General features: G+C 39.1%; 2 long non-coding RNA genes across 2 annotated transcripts in view; one reads left to right on the top strand and one right to left on the bottom strand.

Annotated features, from left to right (window-relative positions):
- Positions 1-11,365, top strand: part of LOC309647240 — a 211,183-nt gene that overhangs the window by 193,608 nt on the left and 6,210 nt on the right. The window lies entirely within an intron of this gene.
- The window catches only part of LOC309647251, a 283,202-nt gene that overhangs the window by 88,965 nt on the left and 182,872 nt on the right, over positions 1-11,365 (bottom strand). The window lies entirely within an intron of this gene.

The following is an 11,365-nucleotide window of genomic DNA, read 5'->3' on the forward strand; positions in this document are numbered from 1 at the left end:
TCAGGATATCTTTATTAAATACCTAATTGCTTGCACCATATAGGTCTAACTTTGGGAGCCCACCTGCAAGACTGCCTCCTGAAATGAGACACAACTGTTTAACTGAACTGACCTATTTCAAGACTAATACTGGTTCAGTGAGATAGGGAGCAGTCTTTCAGCTCAGCTTCTGTACTATGAAATTCTTTGGAGAAATTTCAACAGCTGGGCTGGAGGTGAACAGAATATGCCTCCCTGAAATATGCCTCTTTGGCATATGGATTTTCTCGAGCTGGTTATTTTTAAGAAACAGCAGACACAGGAGAAGCTCTGAAAACCAGTAGAAGTTACGCTTTTGTAAGAGACATTCACATTAATAAGGTAAACCTTCTTTTATAAGGGAAGTCTCTTCCTCTAGTACCAGGAAGAGAAGAATGACTAAATCTCTAGAAATTCTGATCAATGGAGAAGGTAACAACGTAAATTCACATGATAACCATACCCTTGTTTACTGTGCTTTGCCTGCTAACCACAGAACTGGCTTCTTTGCCCTACTCCCAACATCTTCTTTTGTCTTTAGCTGGAGATGGTATTTAAGGTGGTGACTTAGGCCATTTTGGGGAGTTACTCAGTGTTTCTGGGTATTTCCTAGATATATCTATCTTCCATGTATACTCAGATTTCCATGGGTATCTCCCAGGTATACATGTTATTCAACTTCTATTTTTCTCCTATTAATCTGTCTTTTATTATAGGGGTGTCTCAGCCAAAAACCTAGAAGGGCAGAGGGAAAATTATTTTCCCTCCCCTACACTAGCACATAATGGGCACTTGGACAGTTTATTTTTTCTTTCCTTCTCATGGCATCTTTGAGCTAATATGGTTAAATGTATGATTTCAAAAAAATATATCTTGAATTTTCATTGATACTCATTCACTTCTAGAGAGATCTATCAGCTTTATCTCTGTATTTAAGTTGAGAGTTAATTTTTAAAAAATAGAGCAGAGTCTAACTCCTACCTATACAAATTAAGCTACTTTCAAGAAATGGGAACTTAAGTCTGATTGTACTTAAAAATATGAACAATGCTTATGTAACTTTAGTTAGGCAACATCTGGAGCTGATTTCCTAACTTTGATTAAGAGAACCAGCCTGATGAATCCCAGATGTTTAAACATGGCTGTGTTTCTTACACTCACTAGATTATGAGAGTGAATACATGCAAGGAAGGGAAACATTTATAAGAACTAGGTGTCAAAGTGGCCAAGAGGGGTTTTTGGGTGTTGGCTTAGTTGCCGGGGCGGGGCGGGGGGGGTTCTAAATGAACATCCCCTTTAAAGTTTTATGCATGTTATTAAGACAAAGGCCCAATCTTTGATAACCTCAATAGTATGTCATAATAGCTTCACTCATATTTATTCCTGCAGAAATATATTTTTGAGCATCTACTATATCTAAAGTCCTGTGGTTAGAAAAATAAATAATAAACATTCCCTGCCTTTGAGTCACTCAGTTTAGTGAAGGAGTCAGGCATGTGAACAGTAATTAGAATCAATTACAACTGCTGTATTGAAGGACTGAGTTCAGAAAGTAACCAGGTCTTGCCAGGGAAGATAGGATGGTTTCAAAGAGAAGGAGGCACTGGGCTCAAGATTTCTGTGCATTACTTCTATCAGCTGCATTTAGCTGTGCTAATATAATTCAGCTTCCATATAATTGTATGTTCCATTAGATCATGGGGCCATTTATGTGTCATAAAAATACATTAAAAACAGCGATTTCTGAAACTGTACAACTATTTTGATAATCCAATCCAGTGTCACAGTGGTAAAAACATGATTATTAATCATGTTGACTTCCCATCATTTGGTAAAGCTTTTAGAAAAACAACAAATATTTTAATCTCTCTTTCCCACAAATTGTACTTTTAAGTGAAAGAATGCCTTTTGTAATCTTTTTCTTACTCTAATGCGTGCCCAGTGTTATGGACAGAAAAAGAAAATCAGAAATGTTCTGAGTTCAAAATTTCTTTAGAAGTTTTTTTGGGGAAAGGTGTAGTTGTTTTGTGACATACTTTAGTTCTCATAAAACCTGCTCCATTTTTCCCCCAAAGGAAATATCAACTCTGGGTGAAAAGAAACAAAATGTGTACCCTAAGGAGAAGAACCCAAATGCCCTATTGACAGCAATTTTGTAAAGAATTAAAATGCATTGTTATGCTTTCAGAGGTAGAGAGAGAGGGATTAAGTATAAAATATTAACCTGATGACGGGAATAAAAAAGGCTACCTAATTCTTACACAAAGGTTTTCAGTAAAAATTAATGTCCCATCAGGCTCAAATGTACTTCAACTCCTTTCTTTACCCAGCTATGACTAGCAATTTCTTGCTTTTGTTCTGTATTCAGTGTCTCAGTACCTCTTTCTCTATCACCCATCAAACCTGAACTTCCCATTTAGTCCTGTACATTCTTCCTCTGAATTAACAAATATTGTCCACTTTGACAAATATGCCAGAGAACCTATACCAATAGACCTGGGCTGTTCCCTCTTCTTGGACAGTCTCCTGAGCTTTCAGCTCTTCACCCAGCAAATGCCTACTTATCTTTCACAACCTGGTTTTAAATATCAGTTCCCCAGAAAGGACTTCCCCAGTCGTTCTAGGCTTGCTAAAATCCATTCACCACTGCATATGCCCACATAACCATATCACATGATCTTCATCACATCTGTTTGCATGCTGAGTGTCTGTCTTTCTCACCTGATTATAAGTTCCAGGAGAGCATGAACTTTTTGTATTTATATCCATCATTGTATTTTCAGCTCATTGCATTCATGCAGTAGATACCTGCTGCAAAGAAAACATTCAAAATCTTTGAATGTAATATTTAATTTTTTTGCTTTAATATTGAAAAAGATTGAACATTTAATGTGATGAAGTCATGTCACAAAGGAGCTCTTTGGTCCTCAACCCAATCTCAATTTGTTCTTACTTAAGCTCCTCATTCAGTAAATGATACCACTCAGCTGCTCAAGTAGAAAGTATTGGTCATTTTGATTGTCCTCTTTCTAGTTCCTTCTAATTATCCCACCACTGAATTATGCAAGATATAGCTCAAAACATATTTCAAATCAATTGACTTCTCTTCATCTGTCCTGCTACCACTATCACTGTAATATTTCATGCTCTAGTAATATCTTGCCTGATCTATCTACAAGGTATGTGTTACCTTAGAGGCTTCAACTCTCTGTCTAGACCAACTTTCTCATAAATGATTACATCTTGACCTTCAGGTCTCAGCTGAAACCTCACCTTTTCATGAAGATCTTCCCTCACCAAGCTAACTGAGTGGGTTAATTTCTACCTTATTTGTTTTCTTCATGGTGCTCATCAGAATTTATAGTTACATAGTGAATTTTTTCTTGTTCAATATCTATGTCAAGGGCAGGACTGTGTTATCCAGTATTTAGCCAGGTGTTGAATAGAAAGGAAGATGCCTTTTTTTTTTTTTCTGAATGAATAGAGGTTACATATATGAATTTGGTGAAGCTCTCTCTAAATATATTTTTTCAGTTTCTTAGGTACAGGGGCTGTGGCTTTTCATCACTCTTATTCTATATCTAACATGTTTCTTTATATATATATATATTAGGAGTTCATACTTTTTTATTAAATGTATATAAATAATGTTTTAGAGTCATCTAAAGAACTTGAGGTCTTATTATATAAAGGTTGTCATTTATACTCTATATCCATTAGAAAAAAAAATTCAAGATGAATTACATATCAAAGCTAGTAAAACATCAATTACCAAAATCTAACTATATAACTTCTGTTCAGTAAGTATTAACACCTGGTGTGCAAGGTGCTATTGGCCTCTCTGAACAAGACAGAAACCATCTACTCAAGCAGTTTTATTACTGTAACTGGGGTGGCCCTTGCCTCAACATTTCAGGGGTGTTACTGTTGGGTTCCAATCCATCATGGGAAAATGGGTTTGACAACGTTCTCCTTACCTATTAGGAGTAGCAGCAAATCCAAAATAACTCCCTTCCCAGAGGTCCTGTGGGGTTAAACACTCAGAACCAGACTCCCAGTGCTGCCCTTATGAATGAGTAAGTGCCTTAGATCAGCAATCTAATGTGCAGACCCTAAGATCCCCAGGTATGCTAAGATCCATTCTCTCCTGAAGCTCCTGGGCAGGGTCACCAGGGACTTGTGAGCCCCGGGGCTAAGCAGGGTGCTCTGTTAAGGGCACTGACAGGTGCACTGGGATGACGCCTCTTTAAAACCATTCTTATGCTTCACAGGCCATAGGACAGTGCAGGGGAAGAAAAATAATTTTCCTTCCACCCTTCTAGGTTCCTGACTGAGACCCTGACCCCATAATAAAAGACAGATTAACAGGAGAAAAACTAACAGAAGCATTCTTGATGGAAAAATTAATAGTTAATCAAGAAAGAAATGGAAAATTCTATATGAGCCAACCTGAGGATTATAACCTGGAAAACAGTATTTCAGAAAGCTCTGAGGACTGTTTTGCCCATTAGAGGTCAAAGCAGTTGTATATGTTTTTGAGACAAAGGGTTATATTTCAAATGATGTATTGACACTTTACACAGTCCAGATCTACATGTACAAAGAAGCACATAGTGGGTCATGTGTCATCCTGGCCCATTCCAAGATTAAGAAGGAAGGTTATCTCCTAAGGAGTTGTAACCCTTGATGTGATTAAGAAGCAAGGAATGTTATCTCCTAAGCAGGTCTGGTTAATGCAGATGCACATGAGGCCCAAATAGGCAAAGAAATAATTTAGGTTTAAAATGTTTTCATCCGGCCATAAAATAGGAATTTTATTTCATCAACATGTATACCTCCTGTATACATGGGAGATACCCAGAAAAACTGAGTAAAACTACCAGAAATGGCCAAAGCTGCCATCTTAAATACCATCTCCAGCAAAAGACAAAAGAAAGACATTTTGAAGGGGAGGCCAGTTATGGGAGGTTACCAGGAAAAGCTTGGTAACAAGAGTAACGGTTGCTATGCAGATTTAAATTGTTGCCTTCTCCATTGATAAGAATTTCTGGAGATTGAAAGTCCTCCTCCTCTTCCTGGGACAGAGAGGCAGACACTCTTACAAAGGGAGATTGCCTTTATAAATGTAAATGTCCCTTACCAAAGGGCAATTTCGATTCTGTTTTCAGAGATTCCCCTGTGTCTGCTCGTCCTCAAAAATAATGGGCTAAAAATAATCCGTATGCCAAAGAGGTATGTTTTGGCGTGGCATAGTCTGTTGCTCTTCAATAGCTTCAGAGGGTGGGTCACGATTGGGATGAGCATCTGCCAACTCTCCCAATCCCGGGGCTGCTCTTAGTTTAAACTAAGAAACATAAACGGCTTTGTTCTGTTTTCTTTCCAAGGACAATGGGGCCACCCAGTCACACCAATCTTCCTTAAGTAAAGCAACTTTTAGTGTTTCCAAGTGCTTTTCTCTCCTGAGGGTAGGAATGATGACTCGGTGATTGCAGAGTGCACCCCAGCTCAGCCACCCACCCAGACTCTTTTAAAAGAGCTGGACCTCATTTTTTCCCCTATTTTTTCCCCTTTTAAAGCATCTTTCTTGCTGAGGCAGAAAGGGAAATGTTCCCAAATTTAATCTGTGTTAGGACAATCCAAATATAGTAATACTATTAGACAAAATTAAATGTTTTCAGATATAAGGTAATGAATGATGCATGCTGAAGGGTACCAGGATACATCACCCCCAAATACCTCTCTGGCATATGGATTATTTTGAACTAAAGTACATTGAGAACAAGCAGGAAAAGCTCTAGAAACAGGTACAAGTTTTCCTTTTATAAAGGAAATTTACATTTTTAAAGGAAATTTCTCTTCGTAGAGATGTCTCCCTCTCCAATATCAGTAAAGGGCAACCATTCTGATTCTGGAGAAGATCACAGAAAAAGTGAGTGAGGCTGTCTGGGCTGATGGGGCACGCAGACAGTCCAGATTTGCCTCCCCAGTCTCTATCACTGTAAAAATGGGAGCCTCATATCCAAGGAAAAAAACAATACCCTCTGAAGAAAGAGGCCATACAAGGAATCCAGCCGGTTTTAAACGGATTTCTAAAGTATGGACTAAGTAGACCCTGCAGGTCTCCTTATAATACTCCTATTCTTCTGGTCAAGAAACCTCATACCAGTGAATACTGATTCGTTCAGGATCTGTGAGCCATAAATGAAATAATTTAGGACATTCATCCTACAGTTCCAAACCCATATACCTTACTTAAGAACCATACCTGGAGATTATGATTACTTCACTGTATTAGATTTGAAAGATGCCTTTTTTCTGTATTCCAGTAGAAAAGAAATTGCAGTTGCTATTTGCCTTTGAATGGCAAGACTCCAATTCCAAAACAACAAGTCAGTACTGCTGGATGGTGCTGTCACAAGGATTTAAAAGTTCCCCCACCCTTTTCAACGAGATTTTGGCTAAAGATTTATGAGGATTATACGTGGATCAAGGTTGAGTAGAGGCCTTCCCAGCCAGAATGGAAAAAGCATCAGAAGTGACAAAAGCCCTTCTTAAGGACATTATTCCTAGGTACGGGCTTCCCTCTACTATTCAGAGTGACAATGGATCTGCTTTTGTCACAGAAGTAACACAAACAGTAAATAAAGCTTTAGGTATAAAATGGAAACTTCATTCATCATGGAGACCCCAATCTACAGGAAAGGCGGAGAAGATGAATCCCACCCTGAAGAAAACTCTCACCAAGCTATGGAGGAAACTCATTTAAAATGGGACAAGGTCTTGCCAATTGCTCTCCTCCATATACGGTTGGCCCCTAGAAGCAGGCTAGGATTGAGCCCTTACAAAATTATATATGGGAGACAATTCTTAGCTCCTAAGAGTAAAGAAAGAGAAACATTTCTCATGCAGGAGGTAAAAATTAAACAGTATGTACAACAGATTGATCAATTGTTAACTGCTACTCATGAGTTTGTGTCCCAGAGGTCTCCCCCTCACCTGGAATCTCCCTTGCATCCCTTCAAAGCAGAATACTGGGTGCTGCTGGAAATGTGGAAAGAGCAAGGACCTAAGCAGCAGCTTGAAGAGAAATGCAAGGGGCCCTATGACATTCTTCTTACTACTCATGCCTCTCTAAAATTGTATGGAGTAAAACCATGGGTACATCACACTAGAGTAAAAAGATTATCAGAGACTGACCAACCAAGCCTGCCTACAGCCAGTGAGCAGATTCCCAAGAAGTGGACATCTCACCTTTTGGGAAACCTTAAGTATTTGTTCTGGCAAGCGAAATGGAAGTTCTGTTTTCTTATCCTTTCTCATACCTTTTACCTTTCCCCACAAAACTATAGATTTGTATGCTGATTCTTTCAGTAATTCTAACTGCTGGATATGTGGTCAACTTCCTATTTCCGGGTCTTCAGGATTGCCTTGGTGGTTTTTCCCCCTTACAGGGAATGGTGTGGAAACAACTGGCCACAACAAGTCTCCCCGAACCAGTTCCAGACTGGGTTTCAGACTTATTCTCCTGAATTCCTAAGAGAATGAGATATATTTTGTCTACTAAAGTTCCAGTTGTCACTCCTCCTACCTCTAACTGGGTCTGTTGCACCAAAATGGCAGACAGAGAAATTGAGATCTTAATCATACAAAACTCAGATCTAGGACTTGGACCTCAAATATTTCTAATTCGGTATCCATTCCTCCCAATTTAGGCAGACTACACCCCATTTCAGCAGGAAGTAGCCAGAGCAATCATTGCCCTGTCCCTGAAAGATTTGGGGAAAGATAAAATCTAAGTGGGGATTAAAACCAAGTCTCCCTCAAACCGAGTTCCTCTGCCAAGTTTATGATTAACAACTCTATCCAAAATGATTTTTCCTTTTCTTGTCCAACATCTGTTCTCCTCAAGATTGAGAAGTATCAAAGAAAAAGGGAGAGTGAAACTGAGCAGGACCCTGTTGTCTCCTGGGCACAGAAGACTTTCTGTGTCTCCTGTTTCTTGTTTGTAGGGAATAGACTCTAGACTCCATGACCTTCGCTGAGTTCCAAAGAGCAGATTTGAACAGTTGCTAATCAGGAGGGGATGCAGAGACAAGGGAGGAGCACCAAGAAACAATAGTGCAGCCTTGGGGCAGGGTTTTGGTTCCATCTTAAGGGATGGACATAACAATATCTTTGAGCTATTTACAGAACTAAAACCCCCACCAAGTGGAAGATGTCAGCATTCTTCATTCCAGAGAAGACCACCTGAGGCCAGATTAAAGGAACCAGAGAAACTCATCAAGAGATTACCAGATTAGAGTGCAGGCCCTGCACACACCTTAATCTTATCAGCAACCCTGCCCTTGAATCATTGCTATAAAACTCCTCATCAAATCCTCCCAGGTTGGGACACATAGTTTTGAGTAGCATGAGCCCACTGTGTCCACCTTTGTCTGGCAAAGCAATAAAGCTATTCTTTTCTACTTCACCCAAAACTCTGTCGTCTCCAAGATTCAATTTGGCACCAGTGCACAGAGGCCAAGTTTTTGGCATCTTTATCAATAGAAAAAGAACTTCTTAAATATGCATAACAAACCTTAATAAGCAATTCTTGTTTACCATGCTTTCCCTGGTCACATTCCCTTAACTGCCTCCCCTGCTCAGAAGCTGCAAACTCCTTTACCTCCATTTAGCTTGAGATAAACCAAAGTTCTAATCACCCCTCTGAGTTACTCATTAGGTGCTCCCATGTGTACATTCATGATATAAATATTAATAAACATGTTTGTTTTTCTCTTGTTTCTGTCTCTGGCCAGTCTAATTTACCAGGTCCCATGCTGGCAAATCTAAGTTGGGTAGAGGAAATTTTTTTTCCTCCCCACAATGCCACAATTTGTAGAAATGTATAAGTAACACGTGACATGAGTTCACGGGATGGCAAGATCACATTTACTTGAAGGAACCAGGACAATTATGGAGGAAATGGTCTTGGAAGTTCACATTGAAAGTAGGACAAAGCTTGAACATGTGGAAAGGTAGCAGAGAAGATCAACTGAATGTAATAATACAGTCAAAGACACAGCAGGGAGAATAATACATGACTGGGGGGAAGAAAGACCTGGACAATTAGTGCTAGAGACAGATTATGGATATCCTTGACTGGCAAAGTAAGGAGACTTGACTTCAGCTAGAAAAACAATTTTAAGCTGGGCTGTGGTCTGCATGTAGAAATGATGGGATCAGGAGCATATTTAAATATTCTAGGAGAGAAGTTAATGAGATTTAGAGTAGAAGCTGTGGAAAAGGAAAGAAGAAAGATGGACTGGATTGAAAGAGGTACAGTGATTGATGGTGCTGGATGTGAGGAGAGAGCAGAGTCAAAGAAACTGCCAGTTCCTGATGAAAAAATCAGTTGGCATCATAGCATGACTCACCCCAGAGATTCAAATTCTTGTTCTGCCCCAAGGAACAAGAGCTTTTGGGTTGTTCTTGTTGTTGTTTTGTGTGTGTGTTTCTTTTCTTTCTTTAATATTTTTGCCTAAAAAATTTCCAAATTTTCTTTCAGAGTTAGAACATAACTCACAAAAAACTGCTTTACCTCTTCAGGGGTCTTCTATGAGCTTTTCTTTTGTCAGGTATAAGGTTTTTTGCCCAAAGACGAAGAATTTCCTTTGAAATTCTACCCTTAAGAATCATTTATCATTTCTTTTATCAACTAGGGAAATAATAGCTCTTGACATGTGACAGTTGTTATAATCTTATAAGTGGGTTTCATATACTCCTCATTTTATCCTGATCACAGCACCATGAGAAAGGCTTTGAGACTCATTTATACGTGGGAAGCAGTGTACATTGTTTAGCTGTTATTAAAGTTATCTGTGAAACTGGAAATAATAAAAAGCCACCTATGAGCAGCTGCAGCCCCATGGGCATACCTGAGGACATCTGTAGTTTTAAAGAACATGAGGCAAGAACTACCAGTGTGCTGTGTCAGAGCCCAGGTTCCGCAGTCAGATCTGGGCATAAGTACCTTTTCAGGCAATTACCAGGTGCATGATCTTGGGCAAATTACCTAGCTTCTCTGGACTTTAATTCCCCTTATCTATATAATGGGGTTATAGTGATCAATCTCATTAAATGGAAAAAAAATAGTAGTATCAGTAACAGCTAATATGTTGCATTTCTTGTTTGCTAAGTACCAAACATTCACTAAGAGTTTTACATGCAATATCTCAGTTCATTCTCAGAATAGCCCTGGAGTAGGTACTAGCAGGATTTCCATTTTATAGATGAAAAAATTGAAGGCCTTTGAAACATTGATTTGCCTAGATTACAATGCTAGTAAAGTGCCAAATGAGGATTTAAATCTGTGTTGGCTGATATTATATTGGTGCTTTTAAATTATTATTCTATACAATCATTGTACATGTAAAGTACTTAACACAGCATCCAGAATGCAGTAAGGACCAAATATGTAATATTGCTGTGATGGTTATTATTCTCTTTAGTCTCAAATCAAATTACAACTTCAATGGTATAATATATGTACTCCACAAACTAGTTAATGTTTAATAGAACTAAAGTTTAAGTAAAAAATGTCAAGCAGGGTAGAATCAGATGAAAGCAACTGATTTTAAAGTGCTAATAGAATATTAAGATGCAAAATGGATTTTAAGATGGATTGGAGAGTTAAAAGGTAAAAATGATAAGGACACTGAAAAGAGAATAGGTGGAGGGAGGGAAGGACCAGAAAAGGAACATCATCATGCTAGCATTTTGCCACCTTCCCCTAATGAATTGGGAAAGCAATGGCTGCAGCAGACCTATCTGCAGGCATGGAGTCTATACCACAGACAGCATATGATTGTACTACCACCAGGATAGGCTGTAGGCCAACCATCTTATTGTGCAGATTGATTGAGGGGATAGTGTGAATTGCACATAAGATTTGTTGGCCACAAGTACCCTGGGAAGAGGCCAGGGTAGAAGACCTGGGAAGAGAATGGTAGATTCTTGCATAAAATGGCTACACCAGATTCTGTGAGAGTCTTACTAATGTGCTCCATAGCACAAGGGTCTGTGAATCAGGGAGTGGCTTGGGGGAAACCATGGACTGGAGCTGCCAACATGCTGGAAAGAAACCTTAGCTTGTGAAAGGGAGAGGACTCATAGTTCCACCTGGGAAAAGTTGAAATCACTGGCAGGAAATTCTTCTGAGGACTTGAACTTGATGTCAGTAAGCAACACATGGTTCTGCACAAGGTTGGCCTCCAAGAGTAAAGATGTCATAACCCCTCCCTGTTGTCTCAGTGAGATTGCTGATCTCAAGAGTGCCAGTAACCAGGTAGGTACTTAATGCCATTAT

This window comes from Balaenoptera physalus, assembly GCF_965194825.1.
Source record: "Balaenoptera physalus genome assembly, chromosome: 17".
Lineage (NCBI taxonomy): Eukaryota > Metazoa > Chordata > Mammalia > Artiodactyla > Balaenopteridae > Balaenoptera > Balaenoptera physalus.